Raw genomic sequence first — 26,084 nt, forward strand, 5'->3', positions numbered from 1 at the left:
ACTTCCGCTTGAACGCGTTGTCTGTCAAACCGTCTTCTATCCCATCTTCAAGAATACTATAAAAATATTACGAGACGAATTTTACGAAAAATAAAGCCTCAGCTGTATTTATAGTTCTTCCATAATATTTCTAAAAATTTTTATTAGCCTGCATCGAATTCGAACGTTGATATCGTTACTTTCTCGTTTTCTGTCCCGCGAATACTTTAATTGTCGCGATTATTCATACGCGTTATTTCATTTAACACGCTTTTCTTTCACGCCTGCTTTCTCTTCAAACTTTTTCGTCCTCGATTTCGAATCTCAATTATCCACTGTCAAATCAATTCATCGCCAATTAATGTTCGCCATGGATCGATTCTTTGTAACATATAGCTGGAAATTTAAATATTTTTTTCCAATATTCCCCAAATCAAAGTCAGTTTTGAAAGTAAAGGGACAAAGAGATTAAAATGCATCGTTCGATTTCTCTTTCTTTTTTTCTTTTTTTTTTTTTTTTTTTTCACGTTCGTTAAGGGAGCAATATTTATAATGATCGAAATCCTTTATTTCTAATTCGACGATTTCATCTCGACTGTCCCGTTGGAAAAAAACCGCTCTACCACACCACTTGCATTGATTTTCTGAACGTAGCGCGGGACGCATGCATATGCAAAACAAAGGAAAACATTTCATTGTGGTTGCACACTACTCTCGCCCTCTTCCTTCAGTCGTTACTTAATTAAAGAAGAATTAAATTTAATTTAACCATGGTAAACTGTTAACGCCATCTTACATTTGCAACAACGCTTAAAATAATATTAGATTTTTCAAAATGGCCAATTCATTCTCACGATTTGAATTATTATTTATCATCATATCGATCATATTACCGTTCAAATTACATTTCAATCTGTCGTTCTTTTAACTTTTCTCATTTTCTTCTTCGTTCATTCGGATATTTCCGATACAACGAAACGAGTTTTAAGGAAGTGAAGAAAAGAAAAAAACTATTCTTAACTTTACGTTTTTTTTTTATTTGATTAAAATTCTGTACCAGCTTTTCTTTCCTTTCCTGCGTAGTTGCGAGAGAAGAAACTGTGTAACACGGGAGTGAACATAAATATCAATTCTTTTTGACATTTGAAAGAATCTTTGCTCCCTCCCCCTTCCCCCCTCGGTTTTACACAATCGTCATTTTATTTATCCTCGCGAAAGATTTATACGTAATTGTAACGAAACGAAGTAGCAATTTATTTTCGACGAGTCAAAATGCACGGGATGGAAAAAGTTAGCAATTTAGGGGGGGAAAAAATTATATCTTAGCTTAACTCTTATAATTTTTTGATGATAATCCAAGATAAAAAAAAATGGATCAAACATTCCGTTGTTTTTCGAAACAATTATTTCAACTCCATTAAAACACCAGTATCTCCGCTTGCATTACGTACATAATCTCCAATGTGTACGAGCAAATGTTCTTTCTCGACTTCAGTTACTAGTACGTATTTTGAAATTGAGCAATACGTTGTATCCCCGTTGCCTCGAGCATGGAGAGAGAAAGAGAAAGAGAAAGAGAAAGAGAGAGAGAGAGAGAGAGAGAGAGCGGATAGAGGCTTTATACGGCGCAATAAATTCTTGATGTTGGATACAAAATTGAAATTTCTGTTATTCGATATATACAGGAATCGTGGGCAAGATTAGTCGGTGGATAATAATTCAAGATGTGCTCGTACTACTGGGAATATACATCTATTTTTCCTAAATAATACAAGATTCATGTATATTATAATATTTACGCTGTAGCGAGTTCACAAATGCGCAAATGTAAGGATAAACTAAGCGTGGTATCTTTGTGACGCAAGGAGAAACATATCTTGATAAATCTGATCGTGTATATCTTTAAAATTCAACCGATATCGAACGTCACGGTAACAAGCGGTATTGTATCTTTTTTCCCTTTTTTTTCCTTTTTCAAAAACGAATAGAAATTCCCAGAATAACTGGAAAGTGATAACCAAGAGCGAGTCGGCGAACGAGACGCGTATCGAATGGGGAACACGTGCGCGAGGAACCTGTGAATTTGTATCCACAGAAATATCGTAAAAATCTAGGATGCAGCATCGGTATATGTACGTAACTTCGTTACACAATTTCAAATTGGTTTTTTTTGGACATGACGTGAACAAGATCAAGAACGTGGAATTTATTTGTCCACATAACCTATAAATCCGTAAATTTTACTTCTATAACAACGCATCTAGACACAACGTATAATTTCAATTAAGCTTTTAATCAAGAGGATTCGTTTTATTTATTTACGCGCAAAACCGGTTGGTTTGCAAAGAATCATCGTGTGCGAGGTTAATAAGGATTAATGGTTCTTGGTAATTGAATTTTCGAATTCACCTCGCCTCAAAACCGTGCTACATAATTCATTTGGGATCGCTATACGCATATATATACGTATACGTCCTGGTGGGCTCCACACGATCGAATTAATTAATTTTCGCAAACCTCGTTTCGTAAACGACGAAAATTTTTATTTTTCAACCTCGATTCTCGATCTCTCGAGATATCCGCATCACTGTATTTAATATCGAGGGGAAGAGGGATTCTGTTTAAAGGGGCAGGTGGACATTTCTTACCTGCCTTATCGGCTCGAGTGGGCGCCACGGTATCTATTACATTCAATAATGCGGAATTCGCATTGGAGAATTGGTGGGATTCGAATGTGTCGAAGGGCGCATGTCTAACTAATTAGAGCATTAACGGGCTTGTTTGTCACGGCTATATAGCAGAGATAATGTAACAAGAGCGATTCCAATCAAACGAAACGATATTGTGCAAGGGAGTTAGAGGGCTTTGGCTTTTCTGCCAATTCGACCCTTTATCCGCTGGAATCTAATTACATTCGACTGGGTACGGCCTATGGGAATAAAGAGAGGAAGGGAAAGAGAGAGACAGGGGAAGCAAGGGAGAGAAGTTAGGGAATGGATTTGTCGTTTCGCGCCACAGCGACGGTTTAATGTAAAAAGGGGGATTCGAAGAAATAAACGAGTGGACAAACGGATTATGGTTGCTATGTATGGTTGTAAACTGTGCCCTAATCGTGGAGCTTAATCCCCTGTCCTTAGGATCGGCATTGAAAAAAGTAAGTTAAAAATTTCGTAAGTAAAGTTTCGAGTTCTAAATTTAATCATTATTTATTTAAAACGCTCTCAATAATAAATTTGTTCGTGGCTGTTGTAATTGATCCGCTTTTTATATAATTACGTTTTAACGGATAAATTATCGAAATACGAGCCTCGCTCGTAACTTCAATCGTTAAATTTCCCCCATCAGGATTAATCCCCCCAGATTTGTTACATCGCGTCGTTACTCGTTTCTGCCACTCAATAGTTTCAAATTGATCTCGGCGGGATCGATCGTAAACCGAAAGATTAATTCGTTCGGTCAACTGATTTAAACCTAATAAATTTCTAGAAACAATCCTCTTTCCTCCATTTTTCCAAGAGATAACTATTATTCCATCCCACGCGATTCAAATTCTTGTTATTTTTATAAACATAAATTTCAGAAAGAATTTTCAGATTGCATACCATTTCCGCGTGCTTTTTTTTTTTCATTCGAGGATATTACACAGGATCGCAGGACAGAGTTTGAGCGAAAAGTACTGTAAATATAAATTACCATAGGCGGTATGGAGGAGGCAGATGGAGGTCACCACCGAGAGCAGGGCATTGGTCGATATGCCAACGTCTCCTGGCTGCAGGTGCACCTGAGGTCATACGCGACCTAGCGCAACCTGCATCCAACATTGCGTGAGCCGAGTTTTTTTTTTTTTTTTTTTCAATTTCTGTCTAAAAACCTACCGGTATTACGCTGGTCGCTTTCCTTTTTTCCCTCTCTCTTTCTTTTTTTCCATTCCGAGCGAAACACACGTAGACGAGCTGTTACACCGATTTCCTTGACGCGCGACCTTCGAAGCTTTTCGTTTTTTTTTTTTTTTTCGTTTCCAGTTCCCTCTGTCTCTCTCGTATTGTCATCTCTTATCGTTATATTAAGTCGAGTTAAAGATATATATAGAGCGCGATGGGAGCAATATTAGCCGAAGGGCAGAATATGGGCTTATCGAACCTGTTTCCATCTCTTGGTCCCGAAAAAATTGTAATTTCCATCCTTCCTAGTTTTTTTCCCCCCTGGCTCGATCCATCTTTCCTTATCCGCATCTTAAAAGTTTTGGCCGGTCGAGATTTGTCCATATCTCTCCATTCTTGATTCCCATTCTTGATTTCATGCGACTCGCTCGTATCAAAGAGTTTCTCTGTTCGGTGAATTATGTTTAGCTCGTCGTCGTTACTTGGAAATGTGGAGAAACGTGCGCATCGAAACAATCGAAGAAAGTTGAATCGATAGACGGTCTCCGAGAGAATTCTATCGTGTGCACGATATAATGGAGAAAAACGCGCGAAACAAATTTTTCAATTTTTAACAGAGTAGAATATTTAATGTTTTGAGAAAGATTGTTCTTTTTTTTTTTTTTAAGCAAAACGTTTAGATTAGTAAATAAGAGGAGTAAATAAAATGTTAACGAGGTTTCACTCGAGAATGGATTGATAGAGAATGGGATGCGATCGCTTTCCTTGGTCGGATTATAAATTACACGTGTTTAATATAATTCGAGAATTATACATGTCTGATTGGCGAAATTTCGAAGAGAATCGCCGAGTAAATTCGTATCATAGGGGTTAGTTTATAGTCAGTTTTCTTGATGTTGTAACGAGAAAGCAATTTCCGTCTGTAGGCTCGGTTCCGGAAACTGAAATTCGTTCCGTTCGTGTGCTACGCTCGTGGCTGGGCGGCAAGGTAAAAGGCGGACGCCATTTAGAAAGCCGGAATTTCGACGATGACACTCGGTTAATTTTGCCGATGGTTAATGCGTTTTCTGTAATTTTAATTTGCCATTCTTTATTTTCCATATCGATTTCAACCGAGAATGAAATCAATACGATTTCAGCCACGAAACAGATATTTATTAACGCGATTTTCGACGAAGCGTTTGTTGATCGAACAAAAACGTGCGAACGTTTTCGCGAAATATCGATGTACTTCATTGCGCCTTTGTCGGTTTAGATTATTCAACTTACGTACCATTCATCGATAAAGTCACTCGTGACGATCCTCTTTTCGAGCAATTTCCATTTCGTTTCGCAAAATAATTCGATTGTAAATCAACCATTGAAATCGTGAATTGAAACGACGCACAATATGCTCTCCAGTCTTCCAATGATAGGGCCTACTAGACAAAATTATTTTTTTTTCTCCACATCTATACGAAGATTTAATTTTCAGAAAACGATATTGCTTTTTATCATAACTTGTTATCCCATTAAAAATTAACATCGCATTGATATAGAAAGAAGAAAGGAACAAAACAAAATTCTAAGTATGGACTATGAAATTAAATATATACTCACGAAAAAAAAAAATATATATATATATAGTGGTTTTATTCGCTATTCGAATCTGAATCAAATGTAAGAAGATACACGGATTGGACTTAATATACGTTATTCGAACCACTGTGCCTCGTAATCGATCGATAATTTCAAGCACGATTTCGATAAGCTTATTCCGAGGCAACGGATAATTTTAAGATACATGCGCGGCACAGCGATCGGACGACTGGGTTGTTTCATCATCTTAAATTACACGCTGTAAAAATTAACGTATTCCGCTCGTTCTCTCCTCGTTAATTATAATAACAATAATAATTACTCGATAACAATGAGTCAAAATTATTCAATTAAAACGCGTTTTAATATTTAATCTCAATATTGGAGAGAAGCCCTCGTACGTACCAACTACGTAGGTAGTCGTAACTAAAACAGTAAAGTTTATGTGCATTGAACATCGACAGTGTCGTGCAGAAGTAGCACTTGGCAATCCAATTTTCATTGCACCGTCTCGATGTAATGAGAGTTCGATGGAACTTTGATCGGGAACCTTTCTCCCGTGGTATAATAATATTAATTGTTCATCGGTCCCATCGATCGTTGTGTCGAAACTTTGTTCATTCTGTGTGTGAAACTTAACGCTTTTTTTGCTTTCCATTTTTTTCTTTTTTCTTTTTCGATGCCTCGTTCGTCATTTCTCTCTCTCTCTCTCTCTCTCTCTCTCTTTCTCTCTCTCTTTTTTCTTTTTTTACGCCTCGCTTTTCTTCTTTTTCTTTTCTCGTTTTCACACACGGAAGAAGTAGTTTCGATAATTAGGTCGGGCGTACAATTGGCACGGTGAGCGAAAAAATAACGCGATTTCTCTTTTCTTTTCTTTTTTTTTTTTCTCTCTCTCTAGAATGCGTTAATTAAAAAATTTTTTTAATTTCAACCAATTGCTATCGCTCGTCCAGGGCGAGGATACAGGATTTCGTTAGGCGACGGTGTATCAGAATCTCAATTAAAGATATTCCCCCTCGTACAAGGAAAAGTCGAAAAGGAAAAAAGACTTGTTGTTTGTTTCGAAACTTTTTTAAAAACACTCGAGTTTATGCTATTTTGTGTATACGAACTCTATGGACGTATTATACTATATTACCTGCACGCTTGCTTTCCTACGAAACATATCGATCCTTAATCGAATTGATTTTATTTCATACATTTCCATCTCCTGTTTCATTCACTTCTCTACCTATCTCTAGGTATAAAAGAATATTGCTAACTCGAGACGATTCAAAAAGCGTATTCACATACTCTTCGAGAGGAACGAGAAAAGTGAAACGACGACGAGGAGGTAAAATACGCGAAGATCGATAAAAATTGCGGTAAGCAACCGATAAAAATTCTTTCCTCTCTATATATAATAAATCGAAACTTTTTTTCTTCTTCTAAATCTTTATGTAATCAACTGTGATCTCAAGATCACAGTTTTTCGAGTATTTTTCTCTCCTTTTCTTTTCCTTCCTCTCCGCCCCCCCCTCCTCCCCCTCCCCTTTTTTTATCACAGCGGTCAGATTTGATCCGATTACGAGCGTAATAGAAATCGTATCCTTCGTAACCTTTGAAATGTTCATTTGGAAAAGTAGAGAGGAAGAAGCGAGAAATAACGACGTTTAAGAGGATCGAGAGGTTACTCGTGTAGCGTGGAAATTTCGTTGGCCCTCGATCCTCTTCTAAAAGTTACAAATTCACTCCGAGGACGACAGCAACGAGATTTATTACTATCTCGCGTTTTAACCTCGGTCGTGTAAGTTGGATTAAAAGCGTATTAAACAGTTTTCGAGTTTTAATATAAACTAACATATTTACACGGGGAAATCGTAAATTGGATCGGGCGAGAGAGTCGGGCGTACGCGTATCCCGTAGATAAACGGGTTTTCTTTGGCTCGGGGAAAAGTTTTCGATGCTCGAAACCGAATATACCTTTCTATTTTTTTTTTTTTTTTTAACTCTCGCAATTCGATTACATTATACTTATTACACGCGAGATCCGATTTGTCCCGAGCAGCGAACTATATTTATAAACTCCATCTATCCGAAATCCACTTTATTGAGGAACGAAATTTTTCTCCACGCCTGATTAAACGAGCTCGTCTCGCCATCGTCGCCCATCCCGCCATCTCTCGTCTCAACTTTAAATCACTCACGCGATCTAATAAATGAGCCGTACTACCGATATTTTTGCACGCGTTCGTCTCTTTCGTTTGGATCCTTGAAAAGAGATCCTTTCACGAATACTGTCGAACGTTATACGCGGAGTGAATTTTTCGAAACTCGGGATAACAGATCGAGAGGGAATGGTTATGGTATCGGTGTGAAATGAATATTCCGCGTTAGATTTGAATAGACATTGAACAGGATCGGATCCGTGGTAGTTGGCATATTACTGCGGATGAGGAGGAGGGAAGAGGCGATAATAGTGGGTCGCAGAGGGCGGTTTTCGGTATCGTCGAATTAATTAGCCGTCCGTGTGTTGTTGATGTTAAACTGACAGGGGCGCTTCGTACGCGTACACAGCGTATCTTACGTGGGTGTATGGGTGGATGCACGGCAGGGTGCATCGAATGCTTGGTGCATTAATCCGTGGCGGCAAGTAACATGCTGTATAATCGGGCCATTGTAAGTGTGAACGTGTGTAAATGGACTAGTAGGTGTAGATGCAACGCCAGATGCAACGGGTAGATGCAATCAACCAGCCTACGCGGAATTTCATCGTGGCATGCACGTCTTGCATCGCCGCAACTACGCCGCGTTTGCGAGAAACGGTACGGTTAGTTTCGCGCCTAAATCTCTGCCTTCCTTTAAATCTCACTTAACCTCATTTGTTTTATTGTTAAATTATTGGATGAAGATAGTTATATTGAATGGTCGTCGAATCGTGGCAAAGAACAGATCTGATATATCATATTTATTTTTATTATTGCTATAATTATTAGAAAATTGGAACGTAATGTTTATTGGTGGACGATGGAAATTTTTTTTAGCCGAATTTGACTATATTGCAACACATCTGATTTACCTTTATTTTGTTAAATCGTTGGAAGAATTATTGAAGAATAGTCAAGAATAATGGAATGTAATTTATTGGTAGATATACGATGGAATTTTTCAATTGAATTTGATTGATATATTGCAATACATCTGATCCACGTTTATTTTATTGTTAAATTATTAATAGTCAAAAGTGATTAAATATAATCGACTATAGTTTATGAGTATATCATGACAATTTTTTGAACTATAAAAACTTAATCGATAGATCTACATCTGTTTTATTATTAAATTGTTGGAATATAAATTAAACACGAGTCGACAGTATACTTTATCGTTTATTGATATATGGAAACTTTTTAGCTGAATATAAAATTAGAATTTGGCTAGAGATTACTTTATCGTAGTCAGTTGAGGCGAAATATGCAAAATTAGAATTCGACTAGTCGTATGTTGAATATTAGTATATCGACCAATGTCGGCCATTGACCGAAACCATGCGGACAGATAAAGCTACATATTCACGGCACGAAGTACATATTATGCATGCATAGTTACGAAATGTCGATATGTGTCTTGCATTTGGGAATCGCATCAAAATCAAAACAACCCGATCGAATATTTCATAGCACGATTCTACTCACTCTTGACAAATTTCCACCTCTTCTTATTTTTTTCATATAATATTTATTTACTTTTAATCGTAACCTTTAATATTTAATCGAGTAAAGATGTTCTCTCTTCGTCGAGATTGGACAAACAATCCATTATTATTCCCGTGCATTATTCCAAGTTTCTAATACGAACGAGTCTCAGCATCGAAAACTCAGATTATTTAACAGATTTTCTAATTAAAAGTTTGCAACAATTATCAGCCTGAATGAAAACGAACGAGCCAGGAAAAAAGTTATTCCCGCGTGGCTCTTTTGAACTGGCTCGGTTGTGAACTTGTTCCCATAAATTCGTTCGTGAAATATATGCACGCTAATTATCATGCGTGAAATTTACGTAATTTTACGTTGGGTGAAACGTCCTGTTTTTTTTTCCAACTTTCTATCTAAATAAAACTTTCGTTATATTTTCGTTTCGCGATAACTATGTTTAGTCCGAAAGAGAATTTATATAGACATCGATAATGTGTCGCGTTTGTTAAAATGTTGTGTTCGACGAATTTGCGAGAAAAAAAGATCGACGAGAGGCGCGTTGTTCTCTCTATTTCAACGTTCAGAATTTGTAACGGGTAGGCGCAATAACGATTAGCGCTATTTCGGTCGTCTCGAAGGCAAAACGCTTTCGCCTCGATTCTAACAGAGGGCAATGTGTGCACAGGCTTTTAAAGCTTCTTCTGTCTGAGGGTGTGAGCCTAGATCGTGAACGGATGTCGCTGCAGCAACGTCGTTACGACCATCGCCGCCTATTTTCGGTTTTTCCAGTCCCTTGCTTCAGCCTGAATTCCCGATATTTTTATCGAAGCCGTTCGCCATGCTTAAAATCGATATACCGATAATGCATGGACACTTGGAAATATATATACAACCGAACGTCACCTTGCTTGCGTAAGTTCCTTCTCTTTCATTATATTTTCACTCAACAAAGTATCGCGGTGTTGCGATACTTTCTTCCGCAATATTCAAAATGATCCAACCAACTTTTGATACCCTACGTAACATAGGAAAAATTAAAAAAAGTATCGTGTTTTAAGTGGATACATACACTTGAGAATTGCTCTTCGATATTTTTCACCACGAGAGTAATTTTCACTCTCAAAAAAGTCTATTCTCAGAGAGAGAGAGCAACATCTAAAAACATATCACGAGATTGAGAACCTATGGAGTTTCGAAACGTAAACACCATAATAAGATATATCACATTGATTCATAGATTGAGAATAATCAACTTTCGAACCTTTGAAGCAGTTACTGTTTTCTCCTGAAAATAATCTCTAAAGACGATATCATGAATATTCACAAATTGAGAATCACTTGCTTCTATCCACATAGACATAAATTATATTTTTTATTTTCACCTCTTTTTTCCTTTTTTTCAAGAAGATTAACACTTTTCATTTCTCTGTTGAAATTGTATCACGGTTAAAAATTAATGTACTTTGGAGAAAGAAGGGCGGACACGCGTATGGATCGATTAAATCCGAATAATTTGAAAGATAATCCTCGTGTGAAAGGATGATAGGCGCGTTAAGCGATTATTTATCAGTTCAGCAGGTTGAAATGGGCAAATGATTTTGTAGCATACCGATGATGAGTAGTCAGTCTCTTTCTCTCTCTCTCTCTCTTTCTCTCCTTCCACTCTTTGAACCGATATTGTCGCACGAATATCAGATAATATAACGTTTCCATGGCAAGAGCCGAATGCTTTACTCGTTGATTAATATTTGCAAATAGAAGAAGAGGATTTATAAATGCACGGTTTCAATACGAATATTATATCCACGCCTCGATGGAAATTTACTCTCTCGCTTCTGTTTATTCATAATAACTTATGCTCGATTCGTTAACGAGATCAGTCGTTAGAGGCTAGAAGCAACAATGATTCAGTTTCGAATCCTCGTTATTAGTTAGCTCGCAGTTCGCCACCTGGTGACTTTTTCGCGAATTAAAAATCGAGTTTGCAGTTTGACCGGCAAACTGTCTCGAGTTTATCCGTACCAATAATATTTTATTCAAGATTGAGCCGACGTATAATACGCGAGACGTGATTTGTTTAAAAAAAAGTTCTCGTAATTTAAGCTGCGAATTTTATGCGAAAAATAATTCGAAAAAAGCGAGCAGAAAATTTTCGTTTTAATATTAATTTTTATCTAGAAAAACCAGGGATCATTCGTAAAATGTGAAATTAAAAAGTTTAAAAACACCCATTCCTCGGAATTAATTTCGCTTTACGAGTATCAATAATCATTCTCGATTGCTTTCCACGAATAAAATTATTATCATTGCGAATGATCACTCGAAGTTGCACAGTATACTCGAAATTTCGATTCGGACGTATAATTAATATCTATTCCACGTTTCCGTGCGATTAAAGCCTTACAGAGGAGAGATTATAAATTATACCGTTTTTAAATAACGAATAATATATATTTATAATATTTTATAAATTAATAATAAATATTTAATCGGATTCTACATTCTTTTCTATTTTTTTAAAAAAATATAGAAATTGGCGATTCTTAGCAAGACATTTCTTGCATCTAACAAGTACAATTGCGTCCAACGGCAGAGTGGATCAGATTATTTCTAATTAATTCTACGAAAGAAACGGTTAATCGGGTAGGAATTGGAATTAGTTTTCGAGTACAGAGTAACGTTGTTGCACGTTACCACCGATTGCAAATTCAATCGGGTTGGGCGGATGTTACGAGGATGGAGGGCAAGGAAACGGAATCGGTCCAAGATTCGAACCATGGAAAACCTCGAATTCACTTGTAGGATCTCGTCGAGAAAATTATCGAGACTTCTACTATAGTGTGTGCGTGTGTGCGCGTGTGTGCTTGCGTGTGTGTGTGTGACGAGTATATATGTGCACGTAGATCGATAACACGCGGTGGATAGGCTTTGTGGAGGGACAAAAAGATACGGAGAGGCTGAGAGAGGGGAATATGCGAAATTGGGGGGAGGGGGGAAGGAGGGAGAAGAGTGAGAAAGTAGTCTCCTCCTCGTCTCCAATTGTATCTCGAATTTCGATTTTTCTACGAATTCCCATTTTTAACGGAATTAAATTTATTCTTTAATACTCGAAACAAAGATTACATTGAGCTGCCACGAATTCCGTTTCGTTAATCAAAACGGATTAAACGCGTATGCGCGTTTCTTGTTTTATCTTGATAATCGAAAATCGATCGTCCAAGTTATTCTTGTAATTTCTTTATGAATTATTATTTTTCCTTTCTTTCTTTTCTTCTTTTTTTTTTTTTTTTTTTTTTTTACGAAGAAAACGAATGGAATCTGTCGAGAGGAGAATTTATGGATTTCCGTTATTATTCGAGGAAGAGTATTCCGCTTGCAAAGATTCGTGCGAAATGAAATTATCCTTTGAAGAGACGATGGTTGCCATTGTCTTCTCGTTCTCCCCGCGTAATCACCACGAGGAATTCACGTGTCTAAAGTATAAAAGGGAATTTCATTGGCGGAGAGATGGCTGACGACTGGGATCGTAAAAAAACTCGATCGCGTGCGTGCCTCGAATGCGAAATGTGTTCCTCTTCTCGCTTGGCACTTGGTGAGACCGTGACAAACGTGTTTACAATGCTAATTGGCTTGCTAATTTCGCTTTTTCCTCTTTCTCTCTTTCTTTCTTTCGGTATCTGGAGGGGGGCATTATGCACACTGTCGAACACTGTTTTTCCTTATTTTCTAACATTTTGATTTGCACACGATTGTCTTACAGTTGTGCTTGTTCTTTTATTACTAACGTTAATATTTATTAGCGTATTTTTTGTAATAATTTTTTTTAATCATGCGTATATCAAAACTCTCCAAAAAAAAGTTTCTCTCGAAAATTATTTTTCATTAAAAGAATCCGAGAGAAAATCGGAGAATTCTCTTTCAAAATAACTTTGAAGTCGATCTTTCGGATCTCATTTTCTTCATTTCTGGGGAAATGTTTCAAACTTTTGTCTATAAAATTATAATTATCGATTGCAGTCGTCCTCGAAATTATTCTTCTCGAGGATGTTGCTCTCCATCTCCATCAATGTTACTCTCATCCGCATCAAGTTATTTTTCACTGAGAGAGAGACGCTAAGAATGCAAATTATTATGGACTCTCTTATCACGTTGTTTACTAATAAAAAATGAAATAACTCTCGACATTTAAATACATATTTGCATTTAAAAAAAAAAAAAAGAAATACGTAAATATACTTGCAAATATACTTTCTTCGTTCTTTTTTTTTTTTTCCAACAAATGATCGATCGACGAAAAGATCGATTTCGCTTCTAAAATTAGTACGCGTCCATTTATCCGACTGAAATATCGGCTGCCGGAAATTTGCGAACCAACCTCGCATATACGAGTTTCGGAAATAACACGCCTATCGATGTGAATAAGCATACTGCGCCGTCATATTTGATCACACGCGCGTACGTGTTTCTCCATCGATCAACTGCAAACAGTTTTTTTTGTTTTTCTTATATACAAAAAATAAAAAGCAAGCAAATTTGATCAATCGCCGTAATTCATCCCGTGAATGGCAAGATTAAAGGAGAAGCAACGAAAGATTATGACGCGTAACTTTTGAATGACGAGAGGTAGAAGAGAGATAATTATTACTACACAAATTTGTTTAAATGTCGCCATTGAGAAAAACGAAAAGTAGATATTAGAAAATTGGTTAATCGTTGGCGGCGAAGACAGGCAGAATAATTTCGCAATAATTCCATGCCCGTTCGTTCCAAAATCCCGACGACAATTTCCAAACCCTTTTTGACATCGTTTCTTCTTCTACTATTGAAATTAAACCGCGGACGTTCTTTTAAATCGCGCGCCATTATATCATCGAAGCGCAATTTCGCATCTCTTTCTTTCAATCGAGTTGCTCCTCAATGCTTCTACACGATTCTTTCGTGCAATCCATCGAGATTACACGAAAAGCAAAAAACAACGCTTATTATTCCAAAACGATCGCACATATCGATAAAAAAAAATCGTCTCCTTCAAAATAAAGATTTTTTTCATCGACGAATTCGATATATATATATATATATATATCTTAACGCAGAAACACTTTGCCAGGTTTTACTTCAAAATTTTCTGAAAGTTTCAAGAAAGGTTAATAAAAAGAACGCATCGACTCGGGGAGATTGTCGCGGAAGAATAGAGATGAATGGAGGGGAGGGTCTCTCTGCAGTGCTTGGTCTCTCAATGGAAAAACACATTTGTAGAACGCGTGTCGAAAATAATTTTTCAGGTCGAGAGATTGCTTATCTTTATTCATGCACGCTTCTGCAGGAAGTCATACACGCGAACTCGTCGCGTTGGAGGACACTCTCCTCCCCTCCCCCTCTTCCATTTCCAATCCAGACCGATGGATGGCAGTAATTCTCGTTTACAGGGCCGTATAATAATGGAATTTCAAATGTCGATAAAACGCTCGTGATGGATAGTGTGTTCGACTAGGTGGACGATAGTGTTTCGACAAGGATTTACGTTAAGGATTTTAATAAGGGTCGATGGGAAAAGATTGTATTATTTGGAATTTTTGTAAGTTTGAAGTTTGAAAGTTTGAATTTTAAAATCATCTTTTTCTTTTTGTTGCATAAATATTTTTTTTCTCGGAAGCTTTCAATTATGAAGAATCATCATTTCTTCTTGCCGTATTTTATTTTTAAATCTACGAAGATGCGAGTGTGCAGATCCTAAGGTTAAGTCTATTTTTCTTAAAAGATAGGGATTCGAAAAGTTGTTGTGAAAAAGTAATAATACGATGATCCTTCCTTATCAAATCTGTGCCTTTGAAAATTCGATATAAAATATATATATATATATCGATATCAATTTCGTCGAATTCACGAATACCCTCCCTCCCCCGAGTATTTAATTATTGCACGGAATGTTGACGTTCATCCGATAAAGGATTTCTATTTCGGTCTCAAGTCAGATCGATCACGTCGCAAAATTGGAATATCGATCATGGGTGCGTTGGTTTTTCACAGCGTGAGCAACGCCGAGCGATATAAATTTATCAATCGCGTGAAAATTGCGTGTATAGCAATTTGTCCATCATCATCGCGAAAAATATTCAATGTGAAGTCGTATCTACGTTTACACCGCCGCCTATAAATCGTCGTTGATCTTTCTCCTTTAAGAAAAATCAATTTTATTATTTTTTTTTTTTTCTTACTGCTGTACTCTTCATCCTACCTCACAACTACATCTTTGCTCGATTCATTTCATAAATAATACCATAATCATACTACAATAATATCGTGATACAATTACAAATATCGTCATTGAAAATATACGCAGTCTGACGATTTAAGAAGAGAGCAGCACTTGGATTACCTTGGGCTATTGTATTAAAACTTGAAAATAAGAGAATTGATTTTTCCACGAGGATATTTTTATAGAACACATTGGGTACAAATGTGTTTCGTATACCTTTGATCCACCACTTTTGATCTTGACTCTCCACTCTCGAGAAAACATCTTTCGTGTTTGTCTCTTTCGAGAATCACAATTTTTCCTTTAAACGCAAAGAAATGCATAGAAAGAGAGAGAGAGAGAGATCCTTTTATACGAAGGAAGGAACATCTAACCCATTGATTTTTTTTTCTTTCCTATTCCCTTCCTTGATCCACGCGAACGAACTTTTCCCATCCTTGAATATATCGTGTCAGGAAGTTTGGCAACTACGGGAGGAAAGCTGGAATAAAGAATTGTCCTGATCTCGAATTCAGGTGGCCAGCGCTCCCTCGCGGCTGGTCTTCCAAGTAATTTGAAGGCACAAGGAGGGGGGACGACGGGCGAAGAAAAAGGAGAAGCGTAGTGGAAGAATAGAAACGATCCTGATAAGCGGTCGTTGAAAACCTAGCTCGCTGGAATTAATTTTGGACGCCTCCTCGAGAAATCGTGTTCCCGAAATCGTGTTCCCGAAATCGCGTTCCCGAAATCGCGCGTTTTCCAAAAGCGTTCATCGAGCACGCTAAATCGGAATTTCTATTTGGTTGGAGATAAAATTTGCGGATAGAAACGGATATACGGAATGGATAACCTATTTTCTGATTCGGTCGGTGCCGCTTACGCCGCGTTCGGGATTCTGTTTTTTTTTTTTTTTTTTTTAAACGGTGAATCCCGCCGTTTCAGGGAAAGGGGAGCAATAAAGGAATATTTATTTTTATCACAAAGAGAAGAATATCGAGTTTACGAGTCGTAATACGTAGTTGTATTCTCGGTCAAGTACTCGGGGGGTGGGGAGGAGACAGAGGAATTATTCCGGTGGCGTCGTTATTAAAACCGGCATTCGAGAGCAATTTTTCCTTCGATTCGAAAGAAAATTCGTTTCACGGTGAAAAAACTGCGAGAGCGAAGAAAGTAATTTCCCTTCGAAAATATATCCATGGACCGGAATATGTGCCCGATGAACGAAATTGAGGCTGCTCGATGAAAAATGTGCGTGTATATATATCGTGTATATTTAAGTTTTCGATACTTCTTCAAATCTAAATGGAATAGTTTTAAAATATATCGAAAATGAGGTGTGAAAAGTTGTTGTTGCGTGTGAATATTCTTTGAAAAATCTAAATGGCAACGAAGCGCATTGATATAGCTTTAAAGTGCATAGTTAGAAGAGATGCTGCGTTCTTCAACTTTGTTTGAAGCCACCGGCGAGATATTTCGCGCCGTAATATTGTTTCTGCGATGAGATATTTCGCGTACGATATGACAAAATATTCCGCGATGCAACGTTGCCGGTGTGACGCCATTGACGAAATATTCCGCGTTTAACGCCACGAAATATTCCACGATACAATAATTGTTTCTATACGCACGAAATATTTTCCGATACAATATCGCTAGTAATGTGACGAAATATTTCGCAGTACGATATTGTTTATATATCACCATGGACGAAATATTTCGTACATGACACCGATATTTCGCAATACAATATTGCTAGTAACAACACGGACGAGATATTTCGTATACGACGCTACGAACGAAATATTTCGGGATACAATATTGCTAGTAGCGTCACGAAATGTTCAAATGCAGTACAATATTGTTTGTGTATCATCACGGACGAAATATTCCATGTATAGCGCCACGAACGAAATATTTCTCGATGCAATATTGCTAGTAATGCTACGGATGAGATATTCCGTTGCGTATAATGCCACGAAATATTCTGCATATTGTTTGTATATCACCACATACGAAATATTCTGCCGTATAATATTGTTTATATATCACCACGGACGAAATATTTCGTACACGACGCTACGGACGAAATATACCGCTATAATATTATTGCACGCGTCACTGTGAGTATCAAGTATCTCGTCCGAAGTATATCGTTCATCGAAAGGTAAAAATAACACTGATTCTCGTTCTAATATCTCGTCTATACGTTGTGCACGAACGATACCGTCTCGAAGAATAATTTCGTTCCTTCGCATAAATCGTGCTCATCGCCGTCCGCTTCGATAATTGAGCATAATTTAAAATGAAACGACAAGCTTTCTTTTTGTCCTGATAGAATGGAGGGAATATAATGGAACAGCCGTAAAATCGGTACCGCCTTTACGGCTTTTCCTTTCCATTTTTCTCGAAGCCATTTATTCCCAAATCCAAGAAGCGAGTTTCTGTTCACGAAACGCGTCTCGAATGTATTTACATGTAACCTAATATCGCACGACGTTCAAAGTGAGTACAAAAGAGAAGAAAGAGTGTGGAGAGAGAGAGAGAGAAAAAGTGGAAACTCGAGAATATTTTTGCAACGGGTTACAAATTATGGACGATGAGGGATGGATGTTGGCGTAGAAAACAATAAAATTGTGTGAACGAATGCGATGGCTCAGGTGGAAGGGATGAATAAATAAACGAGCCTCCGAATGAGTTTTAAACTTCAGCCCCCGAAATTAGATTTACCCCCTCCCCTCCCTCCGTCGGTTGTTTATTTTGCAAGATAGATATTTTTTTTTTTTTTGCCCGCGAAGATGAGAGCAAACAAAGATGTATTACGATCGCTTCTGATCGCATCGCTTCCAATTATGCGTTTCATATTCTTTTTTTTTTATTTATTTATTTTTTTTTTTAAAAAGACCAATCATTTTAATAGATGTGAAAACGTAGTAACGAATACAAAATACGCGAATAATAAAATCGTTTTTGTTCACGGAGGACGGCTGATCCGATTGTTTACTTCGATTTCATAAATTTCAAATCAACAGGATGTTGAAGTTATAAATCAAATATTCGTTCGTCCAATATTTATTTGTACGTTTGCTTATGACTTGTCTCTTCCCTCCTTTTTTTATCACTCTTTCTCTCTCCCTCTCCCTCTCTCCCTTCCCAAATCCCTCTATCTAAAATAATATTTATCTAAAAATATTATATCACTCGATGAAACGTGGGATTGAATTTTTATCCCGTTGATGAATTATTAGTAGTGATGTAAAAAACTTGTTGAAATTTTTCAGCGAATCGAAAAAGAAGAATTTCGAATATACTTGATCTCTCTCGCGAATTCAAGAGTTATTACCGTTATTTTCAAAATTCATAATTCGTTTATTAAAAGTCGAGTCGTGGCGATTTTTCTCCATTTTAGAGAGAGAGAGAGAGAGAAAAGAATTTTCGGTATTTGTTCTTGGCCAGATGAAATTCATTTTCCAATGCGATTACGCGCAGCTGGTATCGAGCGGCACGTCGATAGATTCACGCGTTTCGATTGCAGAAAGTAACGAAGTGGCCTGTCCCGGTCCCTCGATTTTCCATCGAATACACCACCGGCTCGAGTTACAGAATGGAAAGGTAATGGGGTGGAAAATTAACGGAGGAAACTGAGAAAGGAAGGCAAAGAAAAGACGCTCGAGCATCTTTCTTACGTTTCTTACTTTTTTTCTCTCAAACGAATCGAAAGTTTTTCTTTCCTTTCCTCTTTGAAAAGTAATCCTTTCATTCTTGATCACGCTCTCCTTATTTGCCTTTCGTTTCGTTTCTTTCGTTCTTCCCCCTCCCCTCCCCCCTCTCAACCCCGTCTAAATAAATTTGGACGAATATAAAAATTATCGGGGGAGAAAAAGAAAAGGAAAGCAGGAGTTCCCACTCCACGATTTTGAACCTCCACGTATTAAACCTCGTTTTCTCGTTTTAATTAATAAAAATGCACGGTGCAAGTTCTCGTGTACCTTGGCTGCCAACGCATAACTTGTTGTAAAACCTTATTAACAAGCATAGTCGTGATTTTTTTCCAATTAAGCGTTTTAATTATCGCAGGCTTCAGCAGTAGATTTTCTCTCTCTCTCTCTCTCTCTCTCGAAATCTCGTCACGAGGAAGGGGGAGGAAGGAACAAACAAAAATAAATGAATCGAAGGGGGGGGGGACGATGTCACAACGAACTAGAATCTACCAAGAATCTTACAAAGAGAGAAAAATGGGGAGGTACAACCGAACATTTATCATCGTCCCTTTATTTTTTTTTAGCGTATTCACTTCGACGATCGAGTGGCGAGAACAAGACTCGACAGAGGGAGAGAGAGGGAGAGAAAGAGTGTCTCTCTTCGAATCATTTTTTTCAGAGGTTGTACTAAAAGTTTCGTCGGCTTTAGTCATTTTTAATAATCCTCCTTAAAAGCACGTAATGGAAAGCTTGATAATGGAAAGGTTTGGAAGGGTGGGAGGGAGGAAGGGTTCGATATTCCAAGACTTCATCTCCTGAGAGAGAAGGCATCTTTGAAACTTTCGAAAGATATGCAAGTTTTATGGGAAAACCTTTCTGCATGTTTTCCTCTTAAAAAAAAAATTATTATTTTTGCAAAAACGATTACAACGATTACCATTTCGTAGAAAAAGGGAAAAAGAAAATCGATATCGATATCGAAGATGAATCGTGTCTCTGGAGAATCGTTTAAATTTGTATGGAAAAGCGAAGTTTGACTTGATCGTAGCCGGATATTCGAGAGTCGAGCTCGAAGAAGTTTGTTCAACGCTGGATAACGGCAACAATGCCTCTCTCCCCACTCCCTCCCTCCTCCCCACTTCCCCAGATTCGGATATAATATTTTAACTATCTCTCTTAAGGTGTGGCGGCAACTTTCCAAGAGTCGTAATCGCGAGAAGATAGCATCGTTATTATGGCGTTATCTCTATCCGTGACTCGATCTCATAACCTTCCTTTTGAATTTTACTCGCTGCCTTCCTTCCTTCCTTCCCTACGTCACGTTACACGCTTACTCTTCGACTTGATTGTGCCACGTCATCGTCAACCGACCTTTAAGAATATGCATTCGTTGCTCGAGGAAGGATACAACACGTTATTTTGGATATTATACATTTATCGATTCCGTATCGTTCTCGAGTTAATCCCTCGTCCCCACGTGTTTCCGTTGCACGATTTCGATAATGTAATTAGGGGGATTGGGAAGGAAAGGGAAGGAGGGCATCGATGAGCATACATTACGATAAATTATGCCAACGCGTAAATATCATCCCGATATTTCGCGTGCACAATTTGCATTTCGATTTAATCACCATTCAATATCTCAATGGATACAGCGTTGGAGAGTTTTTTTTTTTTTTTTCATCGTCCTCACGTTTGCTTCTCAAAAGCTTGTTCGCTCCTATATAATTGGCGAGAGAAAAGAGATACGATTACCACGAATATATAAAGAATATTTGCCCGTCGATTTACCCCGTCAATGTCACCGTTGATCCTTGCCGTTTACTCTTAAAACAAATATTTCAACTCGGCTTCGTTTCTAATTGGCGCGAATAATTGACGCGATAAAAAGTAAATACGATCGTTCACCGCTACGCGCCACCACTTGTCTACTTGTCCCCAATTTATTAGGGACGAGTCATTACATCGATCGTCCATGTAATTCTTGCTTTTGATCAACAATGTGGGATAAAAGCGTGAAAGTGTGCAAACAATCGTTGTATATATTCGTCTTAATTTATGGGGCAAGTTGGGCAAGTAAGGAGTGGGTAATCGGGGTGTGCATATACGGGATACACGGACTCGATTCCGGCTAACCTCGCTTTTGCATCGGCTACAATTCATAAATCTTCCAGGCTAAATTTTCAGATCTCGAAACGAGCAATTTCGTATCGAGAATGTAATAACGATTTGCGATAATTGGTCGAATTCGCTGTTTCTTTTTTTTTTTTTTCCTTGAAAAAGTAAATATTCCACGAGAGTATATTTCGCCCGATGATCGATCGAATTCGTTCCCTCCTCCTACGCGAAAGCAAATTCCAGGAAAGAAATCTCCAAGAAAGTGTTATTTTACGATTTTTGAGATGATAAAATGAGAATGGACTATGACGGATCGAGATCGAAATTGGAAAGCAAATGTGCGAATAATTTTCGACGAAGATACAAACGTTTATGGATGGAGGAAAATGAGGAACTGATCCATCGTAATGTGTTACGACGATGTTTTCTTCTTTTTTTTTTTTTTTTTTTTCGATTCTGCTCCTGTCCTGCTCTCCTCCTCGCGAATAAAGGATAATCGCGAAAAGGAATAATGGTCGCTTTTTATCCGGATAAAGAAAGTATCCGCCGAATAAGTATTAATTCACTTCAACTTTTTAACCGATAACAAAGCGAATCGTCAAAATGGAATAAAGGATCGCCTTTGAACAAGCAAAATGTTGGCCATTTATTAAGGATCTCATCGAAGCTTTATCGAATTAACTTTATACCTGTGTGTATAAATCGGGCAGCGACGGGTAGTCGTGCAAAGGGAGGGATGGACGGAAAAGAAAAAAAAAAAGAAAATCTTCGAGAAAATTATCTCTAAAGAAATTTCAATTTCATTCCACGAGAACCTCTGCTTCTTTTTTCCAACTACCGGCTACTTCCTGAAATAAAAAGAAGGAGAGAGAGAAAAAAAAAATCAAGAATCTACTCTGAATTAACTAACCCAGTTATATCCTGTTCCAGTGTTTTTTTCCTGAATTTTATCCCTCTTTTACGATATTTAAATAAACTCTAACTACTCTTCGTGCAACAAGCAAGAAAAAAAAAATTAAATTACGTTTAATTCAATTGAGAGAATAATTTAAGAGATTATAAATAAAATAAAATTCATTCCAAGCGATGATAATAATAATTGGAACAAAAAAATTTTTATACCTTCCCTTTATGACTCGCGATCCACAATTCGAAAAAAATGTTCCATTCTTTCTGAAGATATGCCGATGATTAACCGAACTTTTCCCCGAACCGAATAACGGAGAAAGGGAGATAAAATTGAACAAAAGTGTGCGGGAATCTACATTTTCCAAACATGATATACGACCACGTCGAGGATCGGATTCGTGATTTATTTCCAACGACTTGGAATCCATCGTCGTATCTCCACCACCTCTCCACCGATAACGAATCGTCGTTGTCGCGATCTCGAAAGAGAGATCTCGACCTTCGTTCGTTCGAGCGTTCGGTGACAAATTTCGCGACACGTCTCGATTATTGAAGCAGAAGAGGTTTAAGCGTTTCGACTGGAATATCGATGCCTTCGAAAGTGGCGTTAAACGACGGATAAAGCTTTTCGTCGAAAGCGAGCACATTTTTTTTTTTTTTTCCGAATGATTTACGACAAAATATCCATAATACGAAACTGTTTTACCAACAACCGGTGAAATACCATCGCGATGGATACGAAACGATAAAAGAGAAAAATGTGTAACGCTCGGAGGAGGAAGAATCTCGTACGCTATTCGGAGAACGATTCGAGTATGGAATACATTTACATATAATACATACGTATTATATGTTGGTTTCGAGTGGTTACGTGTATAAACAAGTGGTGGATTATAAGATGGATTACCATGAGATGGATTCATCTTATTTAGTTAGCGTTAGAGTTAATTGCCGCCTTTGAAATTTCTGTTTAAAGAGCCGAGTTTAATGTATTTTAATTCGCGTTTAATCAGATTTAATCACGTCGAGGATCTCTCCCTCTCTTTTTTTAATTTTTTTTTAAACGAGATCGATGAAAGTTTAAATTGTTTCATTCAATATTCAATATGCAAATAATCCGTAAATTCGAATCATTTTCAACGATCAAGTTTCGTTTAATGGATTATTTTATTTTAAAATTTTCTTTCTTCCCGATTAATATTCGAAAACGAATAAAGTATCTCGGCGAGTGAAACTAAGTTTGAAAAGTAATCATTTTTGTGCGAATCGATTTCGAACTTTGGAATTGGAAAACGGTTTATTTCTAACCGATATTCGATATTTGAAAGTAGAAAAAGAAAAAAAAAAGAAAAAAAAATCTAAGAAACAATTTCTCTCGAGAATATTTTTCACGAGTGGACGCTGCCGAGAGCGATTCTTAAACGGACGATGACTTTCGCTCTCGACGCGGTGCTATATTAATTATAAACAACTTTCGAAAAATTAACTCTCGAAATTTTTCTCTCGAATGCTTATTTATCGCTTTTAAAGATATATATATATATATATATATATACATTCCTCTAATGGTACATGCCTCTATAACCAACAAATTTTCGTCTCTTCGACAGAAAAGACACGCACATTTCGAATATTTTACGCAGCATTTTTAGAACGAATACTTAGAAAGCACTGTTTTTCCAAGTTTCGACGAGTTCGGTAATATTTTAGATTCATCGTAGGATAGAAATTTCGAGTTAAAACTCTAAAAACGTTCATAGAATATTCGAAATATTGGATATTGTCTAATCTGCATAAAACATGTATATTTTATATATCATCCCATTTCTAATTATAGATATTTCTGAGAAATATAGGAATTTCGTGATAATCATCGAGCTTGTGTAATATAGGCTTATGAGAAGAGGGAGAGAGAGAGAGAGGGGGAGGGAGGGAGGGCGAGATTCGATTCGAAACGTTGATTACCCTGCGACCGATAGGCAAATAATTAGCCAAAGGGGGAACATTTCGATAACAATCCATCTGCGTCATTCGTAGCGTCATCCCTTTACTTCATCAATCCTCTGATAATTGTGATCAAGCGTTCGACCTTTTCCTCTGTAAACAGGATATCCATAATCCTTTTTTTCGCTCCCTCCCCATAAAAATCTTTGATGTTGCGAACCTCTTTTCTCGCAATAAAGTTCGCCGACTAACGTGATAAAATTATTACGTTATTGTCGAACGTCACCTTCCAATCGCTCGGCAAGCTTTGCGTCGATATCTTCGTCGTTTCAGATTTCGTCTACTAAAAAAAAAAAAAAAGAAGAAATAACTATATCGGACCTGGCTTTCAAGTTTTTCGTTCCCAGGGGCAAAGGATATGATATCTTGACGAGAAATTGAAGAAACGATACTGAAAGTAACGTTGAGGACCAATTAACATCCAATTCCCTCGAGAACAATAGAAGAAAAACGAAGAAAATAAAGAAGGAATGAAGGAAAAATCGAGTCGAAAATTATAATTATTTGAAAACAGATCCTAGCAGTTATTTTTTTTTTTTTTTCTTCGATGATAAAATACGACGATAACTATATTGAGAATAACGTTGAAGCAGATGGAGAAGCCTTAACATCAGCGCAACCAATTTCTCAAGAAGAATAATTCGAACATGATTGCATTCGATAATAATTTTATATAATAAAGTTTTCCAAAGACGAAGAAAATGAGTCCATAAAATCGAAAATTATTTTGAAAGAGATCAGTTTTTTTTTTTCCGATGATAAAATACGACGATAACTATATTGAGAATAACGTTGAAGCAGATGGAGAAGCCTTAACATCAGCGCATCCAATTTCTCAAGAAGAACGATTCGAACACGATTGCATTCGATAATAATTTTATATACAATATAAAGTTTCGTTTTCCAGAGTGAAACGAGCGAAACTATAAAATTATTTTTTCGAAAGAGATCCCAGCATCGACTCTTTTTTCTTTTTTTTCGACGATAAAATTCGACGATGATTCCTCGATTCTTTTTCGCGAAATTTCATCGTTTCCTATTATCGTCTCGTATTAGCAGCGTTACCGACTGAAAAAAAGTAAAGAGTGCACGCGACGATGGCAGTTTACAAGTGACGACGAGCTTCGTTTTAATTTCGCGATAGATTTCATTCAGGTTGCAACGCCTATTCTCACGAATTGCTTCGGTAAATTGCTTCGTTTAATTTCACTCGACTCGATGCCGTTTAATTAAATGACAAACAATTGGACAAACGGGGACGAAGGTCGAAAGTCCTTTGTTCCCCGGCCCACCGGTAATGCAGTTTTGCGTTACTACTCGCTCGTTAATGCGATCCCCTGTTCTTCAACGCGTTGCGAAAATGGAGCCGCCGGTGATTAATTAAGAGAATTCCCCCGTACATGGCCATCAACGCGTTGTACTCGTGTTTCATTATGGATTTATGATTTCGGAATTCGCGGAAATCTGTACCTTTATGGAGAAGGAGAAAATAAATAAATGAAAAAATAAAAGGACAGATCGATTTTAAATTACCAAGAACTTGATCTTTCATTACTTCGTCGAAATAATTTAATTTATCGTAGATTTTTTTGGAAAATGAAAATTAGTAATGATTCTAAAAATTCCTTCTTAACTTTTGCCCAAATTCCGAAATAAATCCACCTTTCGAAATTTTCGATTTCTGTCGCGAGAGCTGAAAGAGTTCCTGTCTACCCAGCGTGATGATTAAATCTCTGATTTATCCTGATCGTTATCCGATGGGGAGAGGTAGTAGAGAGAAAAAAGGAAGATGACTCGTGAAAATTCGCACATTTCGTAATCGTTCATTTCCCTATTATCAGTGAAATTCTGCTCTGGAACGAGCTGAAAGAGTTTGGATAAAAGAGAGGAAGAGAGAAAGATAGATAGATAGATAGATAGATAGATAGATAGATAGATAGATAGATAGATAGAGAGAGAGAGAGAGAGAGAGAGAGAGAGAGAGAGAGAGAGAGAGAGAGAGAGAGAG

The 26,084-nt window shown here is 37.3% G+C and overlaps 1 protein-coding gene across 1 annotated transcript in view; it reads right to left on the bottom strand.

The window, feature by feature from the left end:
• Dop1 (dopamine receptor, D1) overlaps window positions 1–26,084 on the bottom strand; it is a 38,999-nt gene that overhangs the window by 4,608 nt on the left and 8,307 nt on the right. The window lies entirely within an intron of this gene.

The sequence above is a fragment of the Apis florea genome, unplaced genomic scaffold (assembly GCF_048593485.1).
Source record: "Apis florea isolate Af1SG1 unplaced genomic scaffold, ASM4859348v1 contig_2272_pilon, whole genome shotgun sequence".
Classification (NCBI taxonomy): domain Eukaryota; kingdom Metazoa; phylum Arthropoda; class Insecta; order Hymenoptera; family Apidae; genus Apis; species Apis florea.